This window comes from Mustela lutreola, chromosome 3 (genome assembly GCF_030435805.1).
Source record: "Mustela lutreola isolate mMusLut2 chromosome 3, mMusLut2.pri, whole genome shotgun sequence".
NCBI lineage: Eukaryota > Metazoa > Chordata > Mammalia > Carnivora > Mustelidae > Mustela > Mustela lutreola.
Window position 1 is genome coordinate 64049454 of NC_081292.1, and position 27410 is coordinate 64076863.

The 27410-nt window shown below is 36.7% G+C and overlaps 1 long non-coding RNA gene across 1 annotated transcript in view; it reads left to right on the forward strand.

The window, feature by feature from the left end:
• Positions 1 to 644: 644 nt before the first annotated feature.
• The window catches only part of LOC131826731 (uncharacterized), a 175335-nt gene continuing 148569 nt past the window's right edge, over positions 645 to 27410 (forward strand). The window contains exon 1 of the long non-coding RNA XR_009351724.1: positions 645 to 978. This is a non-coding gene — a long non-coding RNA (uncharacterized LOC131826731). The remainder of the gene's footprint in view (positions 979 to 27410) is intronic.

Here is a 27410-nt window from a genome sequence, read left to right on the forward strand (position 1 = left end):
GATTTTAGTTCTTTTATTTCTCCAGAAAGGGCTTTTATATCTCTCGAGAGGGTTTCTCTAATATCTTCCATGCCTTTTTCGAGCCCGGCTAGAACCTTGAGAATTGTCATTCTGAACTCTAGATCTGACATATTACCGATGTCTGTATTGATTAGGTCCCTAGCCTTCGGTACTGCCTCTTGTTCTTTTTTTTGTGTTGAATTTTTATGTCTTGTCATTTTGTCCAGATAAGAGTAAATGAAGGGGCAAGTAAAATACTAAAAGGGTGGCAACAACCCCAGGAAAATATGCTTTAACCAAATTAGAAGAGATCCAAAATCGTGAGTGGGGAGAAAGGGGATAAAAAGAGGTTCAAAAAGGAAGAAAGAAAAAAAAAACAAAAAGAAAAGAATAGAAAAAAAAAAGAAAAGAAAAGAAAAGAATTTTTTAAAAAAGAAAACACCTAAGAAAAATGTGAAAAAGAAAAATATATATATTAGATAAACTAGTAAAAAATCGTTAAAAAAGAAAAAGGTAACAGTTAAAAAAAAAAATTTTACCCGAAGGCGAGAAAAAAAAAAAAAATGAAAAAGAAAAAATCAAATTAACTGCAAGACTAAAAAAAATCCCAGGAAAAAAGCCATGAGTTCCGTGTTTGGCTTTCTCCTCCTCTGGAATTCTGCTGCTCTCCTTGGTATTGAAACCGCACTCCTTGGTAGGTGAACTTGGTCTCGGCTGGATTTCTTGTTTATCTTCTGGGGGAGGGGCCTGGTGTAGTGATTCTCAAGTGTCTTTGCCCCAGGCGGAATTACACCGCCCTTACCCGGGGCCGGGGTGAGTAATCCGCTCGGGTTTGCTTTCAGGAGCTTTTGTTACCTGAGCGCTTTCCGTAGAGTTCCGGAGGACGGGAATACAAATGGCGGCCTCCTGGTCTCCGGCCCGGAGGAGCCGAGAGCCCAGGGCCCCACTCCTCAGTGCGCCCTCAGAGAACAGCGCCCAGTTACTCCCGTCTGCCTGACCTCCGGCCGCGCTCCGAGCTCACCGAGCCTGCGACCGGTTCAAGGTAACCCCGAGCTGCGAGCTTACTGTCGGCTCTGTCTCTGTAGCCGGCTTTCCCGTTCCAATACCCGCAAGCTCTGCGACACTCAGACACCCCCGATCCTTCTGTGACCCTGCGGGACCTGAGGCCACGCTGACCCCGCGTGGGTTTCGCCCCGGTTTAGCCTCTGGAGCGATGTCCCTCAGCAGAACAGACTTTTAAAAGTCCTGATTTTGTGCACGGTTACTCCGCTGCTTGCCGGGAGCCGGCCCCTCCCCCCGGGGTCTATCTTCCCGTCGCTTTGGATTCACTTCTCCGCCGGTCCTACCTTTCAGAAAGTGGTTGTTTTTCTGTTTCCAGAATTGCTGTTCTTCTTCTCTTCGATCTGCCAATGGATTTTCAGGTGTTTGCAATCTTTAGATAAGCTATCTAGCTGATCTCCGGCTAGCTGATGCAGTCTCAGCTTGCTACTTCTCCGCCATCTTGACTCCTCCGCCCCGTGTTTTTTTATTAAAGTCTTTAGCCCACTTAGTAATTACTGATAGGTATATATTTATCATCACTTTGTTACTTGCTTTATGGTTGTTTTTGCAGTTCTTTTCTGTTTCACTCTTTTCTTGTTCTCTTCTGTCAGTTTGCTGACTTTCTTTAGTGATAAACTTGGATTCCTTTTTCTTTATTTTTTGCATATTTATTGGTTTTGATGTATGGTTAGCATATGCTTTGTATATACCTTCTTCTTCAAGCAGCAGTCTAAATGAAGTTGATGGTTGCTTAAGTGCAAACCCATTCTTTACCCCTCCCCCCACACATTTTGGCTACATGGAATCATACTTTACATCCTTTTATTTTGTGAATCCCTTGACTGATTTTTATAGACATACTTAATTTTAATGCTTTGTGCTTCCTATTTTTCTTATTCCTGTTTATAGTCTTTCCATTCCACTCAAAGTTAACTTTGAGTGAACTTTTCTTGTAAAGCTGGTTTCATGTTATTGAATTCTTCTAACTTTTGTTTGCCTGGAAAATTTCATTTATCCTTCTATTATTAAATTTTATATATTTATATCACCTTCTATGCTGGATGGTAGTCTTGATCGATAGAGTATTCCCGGTTGCAGGATTTTTTCTTTAGTACTTTGAATACATCATGCCACTCTCTTCTGCCTTGCTAAGTTTCTGCTGAAAAACCAGCTGATAACATTATGAGGTTTTCCTTGTGTGTACCTGTTTTCTTTTCTCTTCTTGCTTTTAAAATTCTTTATCACTACTTTTTGCTGTTTTAATTACTTCAGTAATTATGAAGTCTTGGTGTGGGCCTACTTGGATTGATTTTGTTGGGGACTTTTTATGTTTCCTAAATCTGGATGTCTTTTTCTTTCTCCAGATTTGGGAATTTTTCAGCTATTATTTCTTCAAATACATTTTCTGTCCCTTCTTCTCCTTCTGGGATCCCTATCATGTAAATGTTATTATTCTTGATGGTTTTGTTGAGTTCCCTTAGTCTATTGTCATTTAAAATCATTATTCTTTCTTCTCTGTCCATTTCAGCTTGACTGCTTTCCCTTGCTCTGTCTTTCATGTTACCAATCCATTCTTTTTGCCTACTCTAGTTTGCTACCTATTTCTTAAGTTTTTTAAATTTCCGTTATTGAAATCTTTATTTCTGACAGGGTCTTTATTTTTTTTCTCTCTTTGCTGAGGGTCTCACTGAGTCCTCCATTCTTTTCTCAAGTCCAGTGAAATCTTTATGATCATTACTTTAAATTCTCTATAAGGCACATTATTTATCTTTATTTTGTTTAGTTCTCTTGCTGTGATTTGTCCTATTCTTTCATTTGTGACATACTCTTCTGTCTCTTTATTTTATCTATCTCTCTCTGTCTGTTTCTATGTGTTATGAAAGTCATCTATATCTTCTGCTCTTGAAAGTAGTGACCTTATGAAGAAGGGATCCTATAGTGCCCTACAGTGCAGTGTCCTGTTCAACAGAACCTGGCACTTGAAGGGTGTTTCCTATGTGTGTTGTATGGGCCCTACTACTATGGCTCAGCCATATTTGCCTTCAGTTTAGTCATCTACAATGACTATTTGTCTGTTGTTGGCAGGATGTGGTTCCTGTATTGTTAATTGACTAATCTCTGACTGCAATGGGCTTGAGTTGGGTCAGACCAGGAGCTTGCCAGAGCTACGATGGCATTGAGCTGCAGGGCACTTTCTATGTTCCGTTTCCAGAGAAGTTTTTTTTTTTTTTTTTAAGATTTTATTTATTCATTTGACAGAGAGAAATCACAAGTAGATGGAGAGGCAGGCAGAGAGAGAGAGAGAGGGAAGCAGGCTCCCTGCCGAGCAGAGAGCCCGATGCGGGACTCGATCCCAGGACCCTGAGATCATGACCTGAGCCGAAGGCAGCGGCTTAACCCACTGAGCCACCCAGGCGCCCCTCCAGAGAAGTTTTTACTGGTGGTTGGGGCCCACAGTCAGACCAGGTGTCTGCCCTCAGCCCACTGCTGGAGCTCTATTCAAACTGGTGTATATGGTTCTCTTCTCCTTTACCCAGAACAGGAGTTACTTTGGAGTGATGTTGACTTCTGTGAAGGCTGCTTACACACTGCTATGATTGTGGTGCTGCTTTGGGTGGACTCCTGCCACAGCTGGGTTAGAGGGTGCAACTCCATAGGAGAATGCACAGGGGCAGCATTAGTAAGGTTTGTGCTGTCAGCTGTGGAAGGAGACCCAGTGCTGCTTTGGGTATCTGTCGAGAGTGGGGTGGAATGGGTGGGTCCAGGGGTGGGCTGTGCTGTTAGCAAAAAATAGTGACTGTTTCTGTTGCACTGGTTCCTGCAGGTGTCTGTGTATCTAGGCTGGGGGTGGACAGGGAAATGGTCCCCACCAGCTCTTTTTTATTAAAGAAGTCTTCCAGAGAACCTTGCCCCTCCAGTGCATTTTCTAAGATTAGTCAAGAAAGCTTCCCATGTACCCCAGACATTTTTCAAATTGCTGCTTCTAAGCTATATATTGGTAGGGCTGTTTGTTATGCTGTCTCTTGAAGGCCAGGGATTCAGTCTCCTATCACCGTCTGGCTCTCCCACAGTAGAGCTATGGGATTTTTAATGTTCCAGCTGTTAAGTCCCACTGATTATAAAAACTCATGATGTTAAGTCCTTCTAGTTTTCAAACCTGAATGTTATGGGTATTTGTCTTCCCAGCAAGGGTCTCCCATGTCTTTTCTGTGTTTGCAGTGGCCCTCCCTCCTGCAGATAGTCTCAAGGGTCAGCTTGGTTCCCACGCATATCTCCACCCTTCCTACCATTTTTGATGTGACCTCATCTCTATGTTTAGCTGTAAAGAGTCTATCCTTTGGGCTGTTTTCCAGATTATTTACACCGAAGTGGAGGCTATCTAGGTATATTTACAGGACCTAAACTCACAGGTGAGTTTAGGATCCTCCTATTCTGCCATCTTCTTCAGAAGTCTACATTTAAAATTGTAATCTGTGTTTTTAACAAGCATAGCAAGTGATTCTTAAGCAAGAGTGCTATAGACCACACTTTGACAAACACTGAGAAAGTCTGAAATGCTAAGGTCCCACAACCCATTCTTTGTGATTTCTCTAAGTCTGTTCCTTGTGTCCTCTGTGGTAGCCAGAGTTCTAATTCCCCCAACCCACTCTGATTCCTACCCTGATGTACACACATCTTCTATGTGATAAATCAAACACTAACTAATGTAGCTCCTGCTGTGAGGGATTTTGTGGGTGTAATTAAGATTTCAAATCAGTTGACCTTAAAATAGGGGGATGATCTGGTAGGTTGACCCAATCACATGAGTCCTTTACAAGCAGAGAATTTTATCCAGTGGATCACAGACTAGGAAATCAGAGACATACACTTCCTTTCCTGAAAGAAAACAACATTGTAACTATGAACAGCCACAGGGCAAGAACTTGAGGTTGGCCATTAGTTTTTTCTGAGAGTGGTCTCTGGCCAATAGCTGGGAAAAAACAGGGACCCTTGGTCTTACAGCTGCAAGGACATGAATTCTACCAACAACCAGTGAACTTGAAAGAAGAGCCTAAGCCTCAGGTAGAACTGTACTGTGATTAACACCTTAATTTCAGCCTCTGAGCAAAGAATGCAGCCATGCTGTGCCCAGACTTGAGATCTACAGAAAACTGTTACAGAATTAATGTATTCTGTTTAAGGGTACTAAGTTTGTGGTAATTTGTTATGAAGTTATAGAAAATACAATGTCCAGGATGTTCTTTCCACTATTAAGGATGCTCCTTCCACTGATCTCCATAGACCTTCTTCAGCTCACATGGCTCAGTGATCTTTTAAGACTTAATTCAAGAATTACCTCTTCTAAGATTTCCTTGATATAGCCTCATATTTTTCTTTTACAGTGTGATATGTGCATGTCTATTGTTTCATTGATGATACATTACTTTTAATAATGTATTTGTATGCTTGTTTTTCCTGCAAGTGTGTTAGCTCCCTGGGAAGAGAAATTATGCTCTATTTATCTTTGTATCCTTAGTCCCAAGCACAATGAATACCACATTCTAAGCAGTGAGTAGATGCTTGTTTGCTTTCTTGCTGAATGAATGAATGAAAGCCAAGAGAACATAAACAAAACTCAGGTTTCTGACTGGATAATGGAAGAACTGTAATTCCACTGACTAAATCTTCATGGGCTGACCATGTAATTTCATGTCCAAATTGGGGCATTTTTTAGTGAAAAGTTGTACAATAATACTCAAAGATGAATAACACTCTTCTTGGTGAACTGGGATGTACATTCTAGCTTCTCCTGAATATAGAGAGACTACAAAAAGCCCCATTATTGTACAAAAGTTTATCTCCTTCAACTTAGCAAGGAACCAGTTTTAAAAACTCTTGGTCTATTTATTTTGAGGATACATGTATTCCCCACCCTTCAAAAGTACACCTTTATCACTTCCTTTTTACAAAAGACCTGCCTACATTAGTATCCCTTTTTGTTAACTGAAAGAAATCTGAGGAATATTTTCACTTTTATGGAAAAAGAGAAAATAGTGCTCAACAAGGTTATGTAGGCAGTGTGCACCCTGGGCAGTAAGAGTGGACACGCCAAGCTCCTTCCCCAGTAACTATACTCAGTGTCTCAGAATCCAGCCTCCAGGATTTTGAATTGTGTCTGTGAGCCTCTGTGCTCTATCTGGTTTGCTCTGGAATCCATTAGCAGGATGTGGTCTAAGGTATCATAAAAGCCTAAGAATAGTTATTTTGGGGTCTGGGAATGCTCAAAGCTTTTTCCATATAAATTAATGGAAATTGCTTTTTCATTTTACACCATTTTAGTTTACAAAAGTTTTAATAGAAATGCTCTACTTTCAGAGAGTGAGAGAGCCTATAATGTATTTCTTCACTAATTCCTTTGTCTCCCATGTATCCCACTTAGAATAGGGTTTCTCTTGTTTCTTGGGACTGCCTAAAGAACAATTTTATTCACCGTATTCTCCAAATCAGGGTGTGTGTTTGTTTTGAGAGAGAGGGAGAGAGCAAGCATGGAGGGGAGTGGCACAGAGAAAGAGTGATAATCTTAAGTAGACCACTCCCAGAACAGAGCCTGACACAGGGTTTGATCACATCATCCTGACATCATGACCTGAGCTGAAATCAAGAGTCAGATGTTCAACTGTACTAAGCCACCCAGGTGCCCCTTCAAAATAGTTCTAGTATCGAACACATACAAGGTAGACATTTTAAATCATGGAGAAAGTGCATCTCTCAGTCAAAGAGTAAAAAATAGAAGTTCTTGCCACACTGTGAAGTTTCAGAGAATGTGGTGGAGAAAGGTGCTAAAACCAGGAGGAAATTTTCTTTTGTGATTCAAAAATGACTTCAAACTTCGTGGTATATTAAGCAGCATAATTTTCATTTAAATGGAAGACTGTTTATAACAGTAACAATGACAGCTGTAGTTTACTGAGCCCTAGTGTGTCAGATAATTACTAAACGATATACATATAGTAGTTCTCTTTATATCTGTTCTATTGCTTCCTAAAGTCTTCTGCATGTTTGAAATAACTCATAATTAAAATGTGTTTCATTTTAAAGCAACATTATGAATAGTTATATGTAATGTTGAAGATATGAACATTCTTTCTACAATTACATATATTACCTTATTTAATCCTTGTGAGAATACTGAAGAATCATAGTTTTGTCACTGATTCATCTCGTAACTTTGAGAGAGTTCTTTAATCTCTTTTAATTTCAGTTTTCTAACCCTAAAATAGGAAAAATAAAAGGCCTTTCTTTAGAGAGCAATCATTTATATTAAATAAAGAAATAAGTAGAAACCACTTCAATAAGCAGTTTTTGTATTATTATAACATCTCGTGTTTTAGAAGAGGCTACTAAAACTTACAAAGATGAAGTAGAGGTGGGTGTGAAGCCTTGAAGTCCTCAATCAGTACAAGGCATCATGGCTATCTCCTTACACCATGATAAATTCACTTTGTGGTATTAGTAGATTGTGGTATTAGTAGATTGTACTTTCAAAGATGGCCACAAAAATGACTTTAATCCCATAACCTCTGTTGAAATGTGACTTTACCCTACTCCCAAAAGATAAGAGTTTATTTCTCTACCCCCTTGAATCTTAGTGGGCTCTGTGGCTATTTTGCCTGATAGAATATGGCTGAAGTGATGCTTTGTCAGCTTTGGGTGTAACCCATAATGGCCTGGCAGCTTCTCCTTTTTGTCTTTTGGCACTCTTGCTCCTGGGATGTTCCCTCTTTGAACCAATAGCCATGTAATAAGAAGGCCAAATCTAATGAGAAGGCATGTAAGTGCTTTGGTTGTTAGCCAGCTCAACTCCCAGCCAAGAGCCAGCATCAATTGCCAGCTATGTGAGTGTCCACTTTGGACATTTCCATCAATTTAGCCCCCAGATACCTGTAGCCCAATATAACACCACATGAAAAGAAAAACCAGCTGACTCATAGAATTGTGAGAAACAATAAAGAAACATATTTTCTTAATAAATTTTGGGGTGGTCATTTCTGAAGCAATAGATAGCTAACAGTTACTCTGTGTCTACATTGTTCAAACAGAATTTCAGGGCTGGACCAGGATCCTATCCATAAGTTAAAGCACAGTTTTTCTAGGAAAGTGTTTTCTAGATTCTAAATAACTGACCCATAAATCAGTTTTAGATAGTGTGTTCGTAAGATTGGAACCACATATATCCAAATTTGTCCAGGACGTGGTAGAATATCTGATTTTTGTGCACAGAGCTCACCAGGAGAAAAGTTAAGAGTATGAATTAGACATGTTGTTACTGAAATTCAATGTTATCCTATTTTTCTCTGTGCTGACCCTCTTCCTCTCGTCCCTTACTCAATGTTTTGAATGTCTTCCATTTAACTATGCCTCTCCAACCAGAACTGATCTTAGTTCCAAACTCCAGATTTTTCCTTCTTCCTTCAGATACATTAAAACCTTTTTTCAGTGAACTTGAACTACTCTGCTAAAGGATGAATAATGAAATGTTACTGAGATTAACATCATATATATGTAACTTCCTTCAGAGATGTGTGCATTTCAATGAGGATCACAAACTCAATTCAAAGTAATGAATGCCTAATGGTGAGGGTGAATGTAATATTTTTTAGGTTGAAGGTTTGATAAAATCGTTATCTGGGTCATTTATGCAGGTGCTAGGAAGGCCTGTAAGACAAATTAATATAATATGAATATATAAACTTAAAGCAAAGTAATTTTAGAAAAATAATTAATCCATGTGATAATGTCTTAATGTCAGTTGTAAACATTTTTTTTCCTTTGAATAGTAGACTTTAGTTTATTCAGTTATACACATGCATGAATTAGGCATATGCACTTGAGTTTCTACAAGGATGTGCACATTTCACAGGGTATATTTCTTGGCAGAGACCCAACTTTACACATAATGTAGTTTGAATTAAGACAGTATCTGAAGCCAAACACTAACTTTCCTCTATAAAAGAGTATAAATGACTTCCGGATGAATATATGTTAGGGGCTGTCTTCTGTCCTTGACTGCTAACTCTCTGTTATACAACTATTTTATAAATGTGGTTAGTCATGTCCTCAATAGCAAATTGCCTTGCATTATCAAATTCATTAATTAGGACTCTATTTGTTGTTCTATTCTGAAAATTAATAACTTATTAACTTAAATTAAACATTCTGTCTGCTTCAGAACTCTGTTTCTCTAAAGATATTAACTAAGGTAGTCCTGTGCAAAAATGAAAATATCTGAATCTTGCATACATTGTGAAATTCCAAAACATTATTTCTTACATAATGACTGTCATCAACTAAGGAGCCTGCTGCTTGGAGTTAAAAGATGATTTAGAGCTGACAAACAGCAAGTATTATCCCAATTAAGGACTTGGTTAGGAGCAATTATTCTATGGACATTAATCCATTTTTAGAGTTTAAGTATTTGAATATATGCTAGGCTTACAATAAATATCATAGGTGCATCTCTGGATAATTAACTATCTAATAAAATGATATAAAAAAGAGCTATTGTTACAAACAAAGTCTTTATAATTTAGATGATATTATTTGGGAATTCCAAGGATCCTCCACATGTCCAGTCTGATGACAGTCTAATTTCATCTCAATACTTTCAATTGCCTAAAAACAGAAATTAATTTCTGCCAATTACTGTATTTTGTTTCTCTATGGGTATTTCTAAAAGATCAACTTGAGTCACCCACTTTATGATTTCTTAGGACATTTAAAAAGATGACTATATCATTAATCAAATATGTAATCTCAAAAGCTTACTTTTAAAGGAACAATTTATCTCAAATTTGCAGGTTCTTTGGTTTTCATGACATAAATATGAATGCATCATTCACAGTGTATGGTGCCAATAAACTAATCTCAAAGGATGATAAGAACTAGAATGATACTCCCTAATATTTTCTATACAAATATTTATACTTGGAAACTATTGTTTCATTCCCTAGCAATTAACTCTCCTAATGGGAGTCCAGGGGAGTCAGATTAGATCAGCATCTTGCAAGAAGAATGTAGGCCACAATCCTTTGCAGTTCCACTGACTCTCGACTCAATAGCTTTTAATTCAGCACAATATTCATGGGTTCATTATATTCCTTAAATTAGAAGTATTGCAGGCTTCTTTGTTATGGGACTTAAAAGTTCCTATGTTTTTTAGGTTTAAATCACCATAACCATTTGTTACTTATCATTTCTTCACTTTCACTGTTCCTCTATGTTGATTCAGTTTTCCACGGACTGTTATACACCCTTGAGTATTTTATTTATTTGACAGACAGAGATCACAAGAAGGCAGGGAGGCAGGCAGAGCTAGAGGAGGAGGAAGCAAGCTCTCCACGGAGCATAGAGCCTGATGCAGGGCTTGATCCCAGGACCCTGGGATCATGACCTGAGCCACCCACATGCCCCATATGTCTCATCCTTTTTACCACAATCAGAATTATGAACAAGTTTTAGATAACATTTCATGTATTTTCTTCACTTACTTACAAGTAAGTCAAATGAAATTCCTTCATACAATGGGATGAAGGCACTCCTACATTTCAGTGTCCTGTACTTTAAGCAGACTTTTTAAAAAAATAAATTATTGGAGTGCCTGGGAGGTTCAGTAAGTTAAGCACCTGTCTTTGGTTTAGGTCATAATCCCAGGGTCCTGGGATTGAGCCTCACATTGAACCCCCTGTTCAGCCGGGCGCCTGCTTCTCCCTCTTCATCTGCCCCTCCTTGCTTGTGTTCTCTCTGTCTCTCTCAAATAAATAAAATTTTAAAAGAATAATAAAGAGAAATTATCTTGGATCTTTTAGTCATATTTAATCATATAAATATGTTTTTTAAGTTTATATAAGCCAAGTTTGACATTTTGAATTCCAAATTTGGTTGTAAACTATATAATGTACTGTCGATTCAATACTTAATATTTAGCTCTAAAATGAAAATTTTTGTTAATTATTTGGACATTTATTCCAAAATATAGAGATAGTTTTGACTCTGAGTTAACGGATTCTTATGTTCAGTCATGGAGCCTAAAAAGTTCTTTTCCCTCTGGCTTTACTAATTGATAACTATTTATACTTTATTATAATCTTCACCAATTTTTACAGGCAAATAACATGGTCTGTGTTGGCAGTTTAGTAAGCCATGTTTTGATTACAAGCTAGTTGAATCATTTTCCTCAGTTAATTGAACACTTGTACTTCTTCTAGTAGATTCTGCATTTTTTTCCTCTTTGTCCACTTGTGTATTGTTTTCATATATTGATTTGAGGAACTTATCATTTATATAGATGGCAACTCTTACGGAATGAATTTTGTCTCCCATAATTATATATTGAAGACCTCCCTCCAGCGGACTGTTTTTGGAGAGAGGACCTAAAGAAGTAATTAAAGTTATATGAGGTCAGAAGGTTAGGGCCTTAATCCAGAAGGACTGGTATCCTTACAGGAAGGAAAGATACTAGGAATGCTGGAATGCATTGCACAGAGAACAGGCCTTAGGAGGACACAGTGAGAAGGTGGCATCCACAAGCAAAAGAGAGAGAAACCAAAACTGACGCCATCTTGATCTTGGACTTCCAGTCTCAAGAACTGTGAGAATATAAGTATCTGTTTTGTAAGCAATTTGGTCTGTGCTATTTTGTTATAGCAGCCTGAAGAATAACTAATACAGTAACTAATAAATTATCTACTACTGTATTACAAACCCTTTTATTTCCTGCTTTCTCCAGGGTGTTTAAATTTTTTTCTTAATTTTTTTTTTTAAGTACTCAAATCTATCAATATTTCTTCAAGGTTTTATTTTTGGATTTATACTTATATTTGTTAAGTTTAAGATAATATCAATATTCTTTGGCTTTCCCAACACTTTTGTGATTTAATCTTAACCACTGAAGTTGAAATTAGATTTAAATCTTCATGCATTTATAATTTGTTTTGCTGTATGATAACAAAAAATACTTTATTTCTTTCCTAAAAATGAATTAATTATTCCAACACTATTAGTGAAATAATTCATTTTTTTGTTACTGACCTGAAGTGCTCATTTCTTGTACATACTAAATTATTTTAAACACTTTAGTGACTATGTCCATTGACCTGTGTTGATGTCAGCATCACAGTCACATTCTGTGGCCCTTGAATAATATAGAACATCATGACTCCAAGGAGCAGAAAAGAGTCTCTTTCAGCCGCCAGTGATAACCTGCATATAAATTGTTTTTGCTATTTTTATGAGTTTTTTTCAGATGAAAATTTAATAATATTGCCACAGTCTTAAGCTAACCAGAATAAAATTTTGTTTAGGATTGACTTAAATATATATGTCATTTGGAGAGTAATATTGATTTTACCATTTTAAGTCTTCCTATTTGGAAAGTTGATATATCTTCTAATTTATTCATGCTTTCTTATATTCCTTAATAAGAGTTTGATTATTTTAATCATATAAGTCCTGTACAATTTTTCTTATACTTACTCTTACATATTTTATATATTTCTTATTATTCTGATTGGCATTTTTTTCTTTCTAATGTATTTTCTAACTGGATTCTGCTGCATGTATTAAAACAGATGTTTACATATTTATTATAAATAGACATTTCTTATTTTATTATATCTAATGTCTTAAACTTGTAAATAATAAAAGTTTTGCTTCTTTTTTAATAGTAAAGACTTCTTATGTGATTGATTTGCTTAAAATTGCTAGATCACAGACCTGTACTCCGGGGGATAAAAATATATGTTTATAAAAAATAAAAAAAAAATTGCTAGAAAAAAATTGCATAATAATGGCCTAGAGGAATTTTTGTTTTACTTTTGAGATTGAGAAATGACTTTAGTGTTATACTATTAAGTTATGATTTTAGCTAAAGATTTTAGAAATAAATTTTTTATCTTATGAGGAAATCATTCTTCCATTCCTGGTTTACTTAGAGGGTTTTAATATATTTTATTTTAACAGAAATTTTTACTGAGTTTTATTAAACTTCATTTTGTTATCTATGCAGATAATTCAGTCTTTGTATATTAGTTTATTAATGGCTTAAATGTTATCATTAGGGTTCTAATTATTAAACAGATCTTGCATCCTGAAGTATAGCTTATTATATAGGCTGTATTACTTTTTCAGTCTTGGAATAAATTTGCTAATCTTTTATTTAAGATTTCCATGTCTGAGAAAAATACAGGCTATTCAGACCTACTATGCTGTTAAAAATTATTAAAATTTTTTTTCACCTCTTCTGAAAATCATGGAAGCCCTGACAAAATTGTGAGGACTATCATTCCAAAAGTTAAATGAAGGTTTGGACCCAGAAAGATAATGAGTATCCAAGGTAACTTTTGCCCTGAGGGCATTGTTGCCTGGTAGAACCGGAGCTGCTGTTATATTCACTCACAGGGCATAGGGGTCTGAGGACCGATCTCAGGTGATCATCCTATCCACAAAATTCCAACCCCCAAAGCACAACAGCATTAGGATGAAGTGAATCAGAAGCAGTCCACTCTGACTGCCTCTCCTGGAGGACTGCAAAACAAATTGGACAAAGAAAGAGAATGAGAGGAAGAGTACATCTTCGAGACAGGGTCATCACTACTCAGTTCTTAAGTGGATTGGGGTCTTAAAGTTATATCACTGAAGGATCCAATAAGCCTCAAACTGTGAATATTCTATAAAGTGGACCTAGACTGGTAGTGTTCCCAAGGTACTTGGAAGAAACAAATGTGAATTCTCTTTAAAAGAAAACATTTTTTTATGTCAGGCCTAAATGTGTTCCACAAACAATTTTCCCCAAGAATGACTGGTTGATAGTGAATGTTAGCTAACAACTAAAGGGACTGATGCAACATTATTGAGAAATTGTAAAACTAAATCCACAAAAATTTCAAATATTGGAATTATCAAATAAAGAGTATAAAACAAAGATCTTTTCTCTGTTTAAGAGGGAAAAGAAAAATTAGAAATTATGGAGCAAGAAATTATGTCAGAAAGAAAGGAAAAAAAAGGTGGAAGCAAAAGAGGAAGAAGGAAAGAGGGAAGGAGTAGATATGAATAAGAATGAAAGATAATTTTTAAAATTAAAATATTAATACTTAATATTAGAGACTTATGTTTCTGGGAAAATGGATCAAATTACTTTCCCTTATTTTGCTAATAGGACTAAAAATCACATACGTTATATTTAAAACAAGCATTATAAGATTCTGAAAGATGGAGAGAAGGTAGATCATCTAGGAAACTTAGGACCCAAGAAATGACAAATGATGAGTTCTCTGAGTGTTTTTTTGTGGTTTGTTTGTTTGCCTTATATATGCCAGACTTGATGATGAAGAAGCAGACCCCCATTAAATATCAGCAGGTGCAGACCAAAAAAGAAAAAAAATTTCTGCTCTCTCCATCCAAATGAAGAAAAGGGGGGACATTAGGAGCCTAACAAGACAAAAAACTTATAGACAATAATGTTGTTACCCCAATGAAACATGAAAGAAAAATTGTAGCCCACCCCACCACCATTAGCAAAAAGTGGATAATCTAGACTCCATCCTTGAAAGACTGTAATGATGCACACTACCACTCACAAGGAGCTGGGACTTTGATCTCTGCTGGCTTGTAACACATGTCCCCTGACCGACCCTGCAGTGTCAGTGAAGACCACAAGAGGAGCCTAGACTCCCTAGACTCCTCTCATTGCTGAAGTGGTATCAGAGGAAGCCTGGTGAAGAAGTCGGCCCTTTTACATTGCTTAATGGTAAAATGGTAATCCCAACTGTGGTGTGAATGGAAACTAATTTGGGAGCAGGTATACTCACCACCCAAATGGGAATGAGGAACCTATCCACCTACCCACTTCAGATGTCAGAGGAGGTTATATAGAGAACCTAGACTTCTACTCCAGTTGGCAGTAATGGTGTGAAAGAGGCACCTGTGGTGGCCCAGAAAAATCAGTCAAATAAGGGAATGAGGGAAAAGAAAAAATATTTTCTATCTGTCATTCAAGAAAACTAGAATATGCAACTTCTGGCAACTATCCCATCACATCCAATAATGTATTTTACTTTTTAAAAAATTTATTCTTTTGAGGGGTGCTTGGGTGGCTCAGTGGGTTAAGCCTCTGCCTTCGGCTCAGGTCATGATCTCAGGGTCCTGGGGTCGAGCCCTGCATTGGGCTTTCTGCTCAGCAGGGAGCCTGCTTCCCTTCCTCTCTCTCTGCCTGCCTCTCTGCCTACTGTCAAACAAATAAATAAAATCTTTAAAAAAATTACTCATTTGAGAGAAAGAGAATACTGCAGGAAAGGAAGATGGAAAGGGAGAGAGAGAATCACAAGCAGACTCTGAGCACAGAGCAACATGAGGCTCAATTCATGACCCTGGGATCATGATATGAACTGAAAGCAAGTGTCAGAGGCTTAACCAATGGTGCCACCCAGGTACCCCTAATAAGAAATCCAGTAATATTCCAAATTTTGTCTATTATCCCTTTCTTTGTCCATAATGTGGTCACTGTGTTAATGACTCTTCTTTCCCAAGTAAATCCCTCCACTTATGTACTTGATTCACCAGCCCCCAAATCCACCAGCACCTAACTGCATCATTAATGATGTACTGATCTCAGGTTCTCTATTCCTTCTCAACCTATAAAAGTCTTTCTCGGGGTGCCTGGATGGCTCAGTGGATTACAGCTTCTGCCTTCGGCTCAGGTCATGATCCCAGGGTCCTGGGATCGAGTCCCGCATCGGGCTCTCTGCTCAGCAGGAAGCCTGCTTCCCTTCCTCTCTCTGCCTGCCTCTCTGCCTATTTGTGATCTCTGTCAAATAGATAAATAAATACATCTTAAAAAAAAATAAAAGTCTTTCTCACAGACATACCTCCTTCCCAAGCATTTGCCCCATTCTCTTATTATTTCCCATTTTCCCACTGCCATTCTTGAAGGTGTAGTCCTGGCTTGCAGGCTCCATTTCCTCTGTTTTTAATTATTCTTTTTTTTTAAATTTTTTATTTTTTATAAACATATATTTTTATCCCCAGGGGTACAGGTCTGTGAATCACCAGGTTTACACACTTCACAGCACTCACCAAAGCACATAATTATTCTTTAACAACATGCAACTTAGAAATGGTGACATTGCTCTGTGGTATTATGGCATCATCTTGTTACCATTATGTTGCTCATCCCATCCCATCACACTAGGAGCAAGGAATAGACCATATTTACTTATTATCATATTAACAGAAACACATAAATTTCTTTCTACTTCTGATAAGTACATTCATTTGACCATTGGGAAACTCTGTAATAAATGAGTTCGTCAGTGGAAAAAATATTAATAGGTAAAATTAAGTATAAGAATTATATATTTAATGGACGATTGTTATGTAATATATGTGAATGAGCTAAATAATCAAAGTAAAAGAACACAAACCTAATATTTTAAAAATCTGACTATATGCTGTTCATAAGGGACATGTCTCACAGCCATATTCAGAGGACTAAAAAGTGTTGGAAAAATATACCACAAAAATATGAATTAGAAGTATACTAGAGGAATAGTATGCATATTAGACCAAGAAAACATTAATGTGAAAGGCATTAATAAAGTAAAAGAAATCACTTCGTAAGAAAAACGAGTTAAATATACCAGGAAGAGTTATTATTTATATATTAAGGCTCTAATAACATGGTTTCCAAACCTCTGTAGGAAAAATTAATAGAACTATTTAGAGGAATAGACAATGTGGTGAAATATAACATTCCTCTTCTAGTAGTTGAAAAAGAAAAAAAAAAGTTAAAAATTATCAAGAAAGATTTGAACAGTAATGAGCAAACCAGATCTAATGAAAGCATATGCCATTATGCCAATATAGCTGAAACAATGTGAAAGAAATGCACTCAGTCTTAATTGCATATAGGAGAAAATAAAATTCAAGCAGGTAAACAAACAAACAAAAAGCATAGCAAAACATTCCCAAAGAATATAGAAGGAACAAATAATAATGGGTAGAAAAGACATTCATGAAGTAGAGAGAAAAGACATAAAAGAGAGAATGAACAAAGCCCAAAGTGGATTCCTTACAAAGACAAGCAAACTTGCCAATCTCATGGTGAGACAATCCAAGGAAAAAAGAGAAAGCACAACAACAAATATTGGGGGCAAAGTAGATAGATATAACCTAAGATGCTAAAGACTTTCAAAGGATAGTAAGTCAATATTTTGAATAATATTAGGCTAGTGATTTTGGAAGTTTAGTTAAAGTATATTCCTAAAAACTTGATTTCTAATTCTGACTCCAGAAATTTTATGATAGAAAAGCAGTTTAGAAAATGGCTTTAGACCCTTGGACAGATAGGGTTTAAATCATGTATTAATAGTGGAGGCAGGCCTGAATTTGAATCCCAGCCCCACTATTTATCCGTTGTTTGGGCAAACTAACCCCCTCAGTCTCAGATAAATCATTTAAAAAAATGAGTCTTGGACATCAAGCAGTTTTATAGTATTCAAAAAAATATTTCTGTTGTTCATGTGCACTGATCATTTAGAACAAAAGAAACTTTTTTTTTTTTTTTTGAGTTTCCTCCTTTGAAGACAGAATATTTACAAAGTTGCATTGAAAGAACCAGTTAACATCACTAAATATTCTCTCAAGGCTGGTCAACCCAGGAATCTGAGATATGCTTAAAACTATCCTAGAATACCAACTTTATACTGGTACCAGTTAGTTTCACCTTTGCATTAAATATTGTAAGCTTACAACTGATAACAAGAAAGAGAAGAGGAAGAAACACCTCTATGATTCTTATGTCAGATAATAATGGAGGGAGGGTGGAAACTATCTGTACCTAGTACCCATGACTATAATGAACAGACACTTTTAAATAATCTTATGGGTTCAGCCCAAGAACAAATTGTTGGGGAAATAGATTATTTGTCATATTACTGTAATATAATCAGACTCAACATTGAGAAATATTTCCATTAAGAAATATTTTCATTAAGTTCATGAAATTTCTACATCTCTATCTGCTTTCCTAGTCATGTGGTCAAAGACAGTGATGGAAAACAAGCATATGTTAAAAATTTGGTAAGTTCTTAAGTGAAAGTGTACAAAGCACTTAGAAATAATCATTTTTATTCTTTGGTTCTCAAAATCATGTGGATATTCAGGTCCTTTGCTGATAAAAGTTAGATAAAAAGTTATAAGGAACGGACAAACATTTTCTGCCAGAAATCTAAGAGCAACTCAACTATCAAATTAATGTGAAGTCATACTTCTTTGTTGAATAAGTCATATGAAACAGAGCATTCCAAGAAATAAGGTAAAAGAGACCTTAGTTCACATGAAATAACATTTTCAAAGCAACAGATATCTTTCATCCCACTTTATCCCCGGGAACTCCAGTCCCAGCAGTGTCTACTTGGCTAGAATATTCTGTTGTGCCCAGTGATATTCATGGTTTTTCTCTTCAGTCACCAGGAAGATGCTGTTGCTCCCTCCTCTGAGTTCTTAAATATTTCAAAAGGTTCTGCTGGAAATTTACACCTTTAAGTTGGTAGGTAACCCAAACAACTTTACCATGAAGGATGTGACAAAATACCAACATGGGTGAGAGATTCCAACACACTCCTGTGCAAATGGCCCAGTCTGGATGGACTAATTTAGCACATTTTATGTGTTGTACATCATGTAATTGCTGTATGTATGTTCATTGTACTTCTTTGACTACCCTGTATGCTTTCTTAGTGTAGGACTTCCATTTTTTTTTTTTTTTTCTGGTATATCTTATAAGGTTATTTGTAAGGGAAATGAAGGTCTGGGCTCTCTAAACTCCAGCCTAAACTACTTCACGTTCTATGTTTCCTTTATTGAAATATGATTTTAATAATTTTTTTGAAATACAATTAAAAAAATATAGTCTATTGGTAAAAGAAAAAAAACCACTTATTTTTTTAAGTCATGAGGATTTATCTATTCATTTCAGACAGTGAGAAAGAGAGAGAGCTTGGAGGGGAAGGGCCGAGGGGAAAGGGAGAGAGAATGTCAAGCAGAATTCAGTCCAAATGCAGAGCCTGGTATGGGCCTCAATTCCACAATCCTGAGATCATGACCTGAGCTGAAACCAAGAGTCCGATGCTCAACAAACTATGCCACCAGGCACACCAGTATAAAAAGGTTCAAAGGGAAGAAGGTAGGAAGAAAAATAGGAAGGAAGGAAGGGAGGAGGGAAGGAAGGGAGGAAAGAAGGAAAAAGAGAAGAAGTAAGAGAGAAGGAGGGAAGGAGACAACAAGAGAGGGAGGAAGACCATTGCCCTATTGCTCCTGGTATATAGCTAGGACCATAGAAGGATAATGGGTTGATAAACCATAACAGATTATTAGCCAGGCATATTCATTTCTTGCCTGTCTCAAACAAAAAATGATAAAAGCTTTATTTTCTGTTAAGTGGTGGTTGGTTAGCTAAAATGAGGTAAGTTTTTAAATTCTATAGATTTTGGGGACTCTTTCTGGTTTACACAATTTTATTCTGTCAGAGCCACATGGACTTCTGGAATCAGATCTGCAGTTCTTATGATCAACAACAGAAAGAGGAGGCCCCACTGAATTGCTGATGTTGTGAGGTGACACTGGATAGTAGGACTCCAGAGATAGAAATGTCACAGTTGTATTCAAGGTCGTAGACGGTCCGTAGTACATAAACACAATTTTGCAGTTAGCCCTCCCTTATTTATTTGATTTTAAAAAGCCCCTGACCTTCCAGAAAAATTTCTTTTTTATTTTTTTAAAGATTTTATTTATTTATTCATGAGAGAGAGAGATCAGGGGGAGGAGCAGGTGGAGAGGGACAAGCAGATTGGCTGCTGAGCACAGAGTTCAATCCCAGGACCCTGAGATCATGACTTGAACTGAAACCAAGAATCAGACACTTAACTGACTGAGCTCTTCAGGGCCCCCCAGAATTTCTTTTAGGGGCATATATTCTATTACACATGAAGCTGAATTTCTAAAACATTTCTTTTACCAGATTATTCTAAACTGCCTACAGACTTAATGTTTTTTAAAAATGTGTTGGTTTTTATATTAATAGTATATGTTTGACACCTCACTTTCACCTCCATCCTTTTGTTGTACAAAGATAAAGGATTATCCATTAGAACTCTATCCTTTAAAAGAGAGCTTTGCAACTTAGAGAAATAGTATGTGCTCTCTCTCTCCAATGAAATAGAAAAATTCCTTTGTACTTGTGGCAATGACATTCCAAATATATCCCCTTACTAAAACAACATACAGCAACCAGTTTTTAAAAATTCAGTTTCAGTTCCCCTTATGCATTCATTTAAAGAAAATTCTGTCCTCTCTGCTTCTTCCTTTCTTCCTTTGTCTTCAGTTTACCAAGTACCGAGTTCTTATTCTATTATACCTCAGTGTTTCTTTTAATTTTCTTTTTAAATATTTCACTTCTGGTGATTCACAGACCTGTACCCCTGGGGATAAAAATATATGTTTATAAAAAATAAAAAATTATATTAAAATTTCAAAAAAAAATATTTCACTTCTAGATGAATGCAAAGAAGGTGCATAAAGTAAAGAATTTTAGCACGATAAGAGTCCTGGGCATACCATTTTAGAAGATGGACCCCTTAAGGGGCACCTGGGTGGTTCAGATGATTAAAGTCTGCCTTCAGCTCAGGTCATGATCCCGGGGTCCTGGGATCGAGCCCCATGTCAGGCTCCTGGCTCATTGGGGAGCCTGCTTCGCCCTCTGCTCATTCTCTCTCTGAGTGTATCTCTCTCTGTCAAATGAGTAAATAAAATCTTTAAAAAAAAATAGAAGATGGACCCCTTAAAACCAAAATTTTATAGACATTTGTTTACATGTTAATAGAAAATGCAAAAAGAAGAAACAAATCCCCTTGGAAAGAAAGAAAGAAAGAAATAGGTAGGTAGGTAGGTAGGTGGGTAGGGAGGGAGGAAGAAAGGAAGGAAGAAAGAAAGAAAGAAAAAAGAAAGAAATCATGAAGGGGACATTCCATTTTGGTGGGCCAGATCTGGCTTGGAAAGATGCGGAAAGACCATGGTGATAATCCCAGTGCTTGTCATTCATTATTTGGCCATCATTTAGGAAAGAAGTATCCAGTAATAATCTATTTTTCCCTTATTTGACTTCAAAAAAGTGGAAAATTATATCCCCAGAGCACGTGAATATATTCTAAAAGAATATGCGTGATTTTCTCCTCCTTGGTGTATTATAATACTGTGGTGTAGAGATTTTTATGTGAAAATGGGTGGAAAAGTATTTCCCATCCAAAAATCACTGAGAATTTTATGTGCCCTATTTTGTAACTCTTTAAAATAACTACCTTTATTCTCTTACCACAAAAGTCTTCTTTTAACTCCTTCATTGGAACCTATTAAGATTTGTTCAGTATGTTTGGTAAGAAGAGCAACATTTCAAAGTGTGATTCAGTCCACCATTTGGAAACTTGGAATAAGAAGACAACACATTTTTATAAAGGTAGTGTGGCTGACCAAGAAGCTGTTATTCTGAGACAAATCATGGGATTAGAATATCTATGAGCTCCTCCTATTCCCTACAAAAAGATGTTTTCTCATTTCTTTCCATAATTCAGAGTATACTTTGTTGAAAATGCTATCACTGCATTTTATTTATTTATTTTTATAAATTTTATTTTATTTTTTCAGTGTTCCAGGATTCATTATTTATGCATCACACCCAGTGCTCCACTCGATATGAGCCCTCCTTAATACCCACCACCAGGTTCTCTCAACACCCCACTCTCTTCCTCTCCAAAACCCTGTTTGTTTCTTAAAGTCCACAGTCTCTCATGGTTTGTCTCCCCTTCTGATTTCCCCCAACTCACTTCTCCTCTCCTTCTCTCAATGTCCTCTGTGTTATTCCTTATGCTCCACAAGTAAGTGAAACTATATGATACTTGACTCTCTCTGCTTGACTTAGTCCACTCAGCATAATCTCCTCCAGTCCCAACCATGTTGATAGAAAAGTTGGGTATTCTTCCTTTCTGATGGAGGCATAATATTCCCTAGTATATATGAACCACATCTTCTTTATCCATCTGTCTGTTGAAGGGCATCTTGGCTCTTTCCACAGTTTGGTGACTGTGGCAATTGCTGCCATGAACATTGGGGTACAGATGGCCTTTCTTTTCACTACATTTATCAATACATACATATTTTGGGGTAAATACCCAGTTATCACTTCATTTTAAATAAGCATTCAATTATGAGTCTCTAGAGTATTTTTACAGAATGAATGTGTGTTGATGTGAAGAAGACATGCATTTAAATCTTATTTACCCTACATGTGAGGATTTCTTTTTTAGAATCTTCAGTTGTAATGACTTTAATATTTTTATTATATTCTGATTCTCATGAGATGATCTGATGGTTTCCTGAACCTATTTCCAACAGAAATCAATTCAGCATCAGCTGAGTGTGACTCTGAAAAGATTTATAATTTGATACCTAAAATGCAAGATCACTACTCAGAAGAGAAGAAAACTTTATGCTCCTGAATGGCAGTTACAAAACAACCAGAAAAAAAATCTATGGGATCTCTTCCAAAGTTTCTGCATCCACTTGTTTGTGCTAAATTCAAATGTGATATCCATCTGAGAATAAATTCTTTGGAAGGGTAAAACCTGAACCTTAGCTTTCAATCTTTATTTTTTTGTGGGTTATTGTAGTTTGGTGATTCTTTGTTTTTTTACAGAAACATCACAATAGAGCCAGAGTGTCTAGGCCACACACAGAAACATTCTAAACATTCTTTACATTGTTGATAGAGGCAACACAGGCAATGACAAAAAGTACCTTAACCTTTACCTTCAATGCCTTTCATTTGCAAACTCTTGAGATTCCTGTGAATGAAATATAAGTCGTATTTATGAACAAATAAGGGAAAATGGATACCCCAACAGCATGATATCATGATAAAAGTAAAACTCTGAGTTCTGCAACAAATACCTGCTTTTAATACTTATTTAGATTGGCTCCAAAAGGTAGCAGAGTTTGCGGACTCTTCTAGTATCTTTTCCCAGATTAAGCCTTTGATCTTGCCATTTGCAAAACACAGATGGACCTAACAGGTATTATGCTAAGTGAAATAAGTCAGACATAGAAAGACAAATACCATATGATTTTACTTATATGTGGGATCCAAAAAACAAAACAAATGAATAAACATGCAAAAAGAAGAATCAGACCTATAAATACAAAGAACAAACTGATGACTCCTAAAAGGGGGAGAGGTGAGGTAATGGGCAAAATGAGTGAAGGAGAGTGGGAAGTACAAGTTATCAGTTATGGGATGAATAAGTAATGGGAATAAAAGGCACAGCACAGGGAATATAATCAATGACATTGTAACAGTATTGTATGTTGACAGATGGCAGTTACTTTTGTGGTGAGCATAGAAAAATGTATAGGGATGTTGAATCACCTTGTTGAACCCCCAACCTAATATAATATTGTGTGTCAACTACACTCAAATAAAAAAATAATAAATCCTTAAGCATCTGTTAAATAGACTTAAAAATCTCTTAAACTGGAGAAAAATGATAATATCAGTAGTTATTTGGTTTCTGAAGAAGATGGCAGAGTGGAAGGATTATAAGTTTACTTTGTTCTATGGGAATACCTAGAGAATATCCATATGTGTAAATAATCCAGGAAACAACCTGAAGACTGGCAGAACAGACTCTCCACAACTAATCATAGAGAAGAGGCCACATAAAAAATGGTAGGAAGCATAGAAACCCAGTGGGGAGTCATACTGAACCACACAGAACTATCACAGGGAAGGAAGATCACAGGAGGTGTGGAGAGAGGAAAACAGATCCCACACCAGACACCCCAGGCATTAGGTACCCACACCAGGAAGATGAATCCCTACAATATTTAACTATGAACACCAGAGGGAATTAACTTTGTGGTTTTTAACAATCAGTGGGGCTTAACACCTGGAACTTTAAAAATTAGCAGGCTGGGCTCTGAGATTGCTGGAGGGTGATAGGAAACTGAGTCTATGCTTTTAAAGACACAGTATAACAAAAAGCCCCACTGAGATACAGCATAGACGCAACAGTTTGAAAAATGCCTGGGGTATAAAGAAAGAGACTTATTTACCAATCTCAGCAAGTATCCTGGAGGGGCAGGAATCTTTAGGAGACTTCTCCAAGATAAAATAACAGGCAGACACCATTTCCCACCATGGCCCCCCAGTCTAGACACATGGACACCTACAGGAACCAGTGTAGTAAGAACACTCTCCACATAGTTTGTTAACAGCTCATGTCCCACCACTACGTTCTCCTGTGGACCTACCCTATCCAACACACCCTCATCAGAACTCCATCTAAAGCAAGGCAACAAGTGTGGCAGTATGCAAGCAGCCCCAACAGGGGTCAGTGTCACTCCAAAGTGACCCCTACCCTGGCGAGGAGGAAAGAACCCCCCCCCACACACACACACAGTTCAACTGCAGCCCCAGTAGTGGGCTAGAGGTGGACATCTGGACTGACTGCAGGCCCCACCCACCAATGAAGGTCTCAGGGGACAGCACAGGGAAACCCAATAGCGTGTAAAATGCCTGGTCTGAACCAACTCAAACCCAAAGCAGCCCTATACCAGCCCACTAACAACACAGGGACAAAATTCTGCCCATAATAGGCAAAGAAAACCATTGCAGACAATTGGACTGAAGATAAATGCAGCTCAGCCACAATAGCAGGGTGCATGCAATACACACAGGAGACACTCCTGAAGCCACAGGTTCTAGACTTTGCACTACAGGGCACTATAGGAACTCTTCTTCATAAGGTTACTACTTTCAAAACCAGGAAATGGTTTTGACTGACTTTCTTAACACAGAAAGAGACACAGAGAGTTAGAAAAAATGAGAGGACAGAGGAATATGTCACTAATGAAAGGACAGGGAGAAATCACAGCAAGAGAAGTAAATGAAATGGAAATAAGTAATATCCCTGATAGAGAATTTCAAGTAATGGTCATGGAGTTACTCACTGGACTTGAGGAGAGAATGGAGGACCTCAGTGAGACCAACAAAGAGATGGAAAACTAAGACCCAATCAGATATGAAAAATTCAATAACTAAAATTAAAAGTACACTAGAGGAAATAAATAGTAGACCAGAGGTAGCAGAAGAATGGAACAGTGAACTGGAGATGGGAGGAATGCAAAGGAAACTAGATTAAGGGAACTCAGCAAAGCCATCAAGCTTAATAATCTTCACATTATAGGGATTCCAGAAGAAAAGAGAGAAAAAGGAATAGGAAAAATTACTTGAAGAAATAATAGCTGAAAATTCCCCAAATCCTGGGAAAGAAATAGACATCCAGATCCAGGAGGCACAGAGCATTCCCAACAAAATCAACCCAAGGTGGTCCACATAAAAACATAGCAATTAAAATGGCAAAAAGAACAGATTGATAAAACCAGGAGCTGGTTCTTTGAAAAGATCAACAGAATTGATAAATCTTTGGCCACATTGATTAAAAAAAAAAAAGTAGAGAGAACTCAAATAAGCAAAATCAGAAATGAATGAGAGGAAATAAGTGCACACCAGTTGTACAAAGGATTATAAGGGAATATTATGAAAAATTATATGCAACAAATTTGACAACCTAGAAAAAAAGATAAATTTCTAGAAACATATAACTTTCCAAAATTAATCAGAAAGAAATAGAAAATATGAACAGACCAATTATCAGCAATGAAATTGAATCTGTAACCCAAAACTCCACAAAACAAAACTTAGAGCCAGATGGCTACAGAGGGGAATTCTATTAAATATTTAAATAAGAGTTAATATCTATTGTTCTTAACTATTCCAAAAAAAATAGAAGTGAAGGAATGCTTCCAGACTCATTCTGTGAGTCCAACATTTCCCTGATACCAAAAGCAGATGTAGCACAAATAAAGAGAACTGCAGGTCAATACCCCTGATAAACATAGATGCAAAAATTCTCAGCAAAATTAGCAAACCAAATCCAATAATATGTTAACATTCACCACAATAAAATGGTATTTATTCCTGGGATGCAAGGGTGATTCAATATTTGTAAATCAGTGTGATATATCACATCAATAAGAGAAAGGATCAAAACCATATGGTAATTTGAATAGATGCAGAAAAAGCATTTGGCAAAGTACAACATTCATTCATAATAAAACCCTCCATAAAGTAGGTTTAGGTTAAATTAGGTTTAAGTGCAGCATATGTAATAAAGATTATATATGAAAAACCTAGAGCTAACATCATACTCAATGGCAAAAACCAGAGCTTTTCTCCTAAGATCAGGAACAAGATAAGGATATCCTCTCTTATCACTTTTATTTAACAGAGTATTGGGAGCCCTACCCTCAACAATCAAACAAGAAAAAGAAAAGCCATCTAAATTGGTAAAAAAAAAAAAAAAAAAAAAAGTAAAATTTTTACCATTGGCTGATGAAATAATACTAAATATAGAAATTTCTATGGGATTGGGAGGGAGACAAACCATAAGTGACTCTTAATCTTACAAAACAAACTGAGGGTTGCTGGGGGGAGGGGGGTTGGGAGAAGGGGGGGTGGGGTTATGGACATTGGGGAGGGTATGTGCTTTGGTGAGTGCTGATTCACAGACCTGTACCCCTGGGGATAAAAATACATGTTTATAAAAAATTAAAAAAAAAAACAAACAAACAAAAAAGAAATTTCTAAAAACTGCACCAAAAGAAACTGCTAGATAAATGAGTTCAGTAAAGTCACAGGACACAAAATCAATATACAGAAATCCATTGCATTTCTAGCCACTAACAATGAAGCAGCAGAAAGAAAAATTAACAAAACAATCCCATTTGCAATTGCACCAAAAGTAATAAATACCTAGGAATAAACTCAACCAAAGAGGTAAAAGACCTGTACTCTGAAAACCATAAAACACTGATGAAAGAAATTGAAGATGACACCAAAAAATGGAAAGATATATCATGCTCATGAATTGGGAGAACAAATATGGTTAAAATGTTCACCCTATCCAAAACAATCTACATCAGTTTAATGCAATGTCTATTAAAATAACAATTTTCACAGAACTAGAACAAATAATCCTAAAATTTGTATGTGACACCAAAAAAGTCCCCAAATAGCCAAAGCAACCTTGAAAAAAAAAAAAAATTGAAGCATCACAATCCCAGATTGGAAGGTATGATATATAAAACTGTAGTATCAATACATATGCTACTGGCACAGTAATAGACACACAATCATAGAACAGAATAGAGAACCCACAAATAAATCC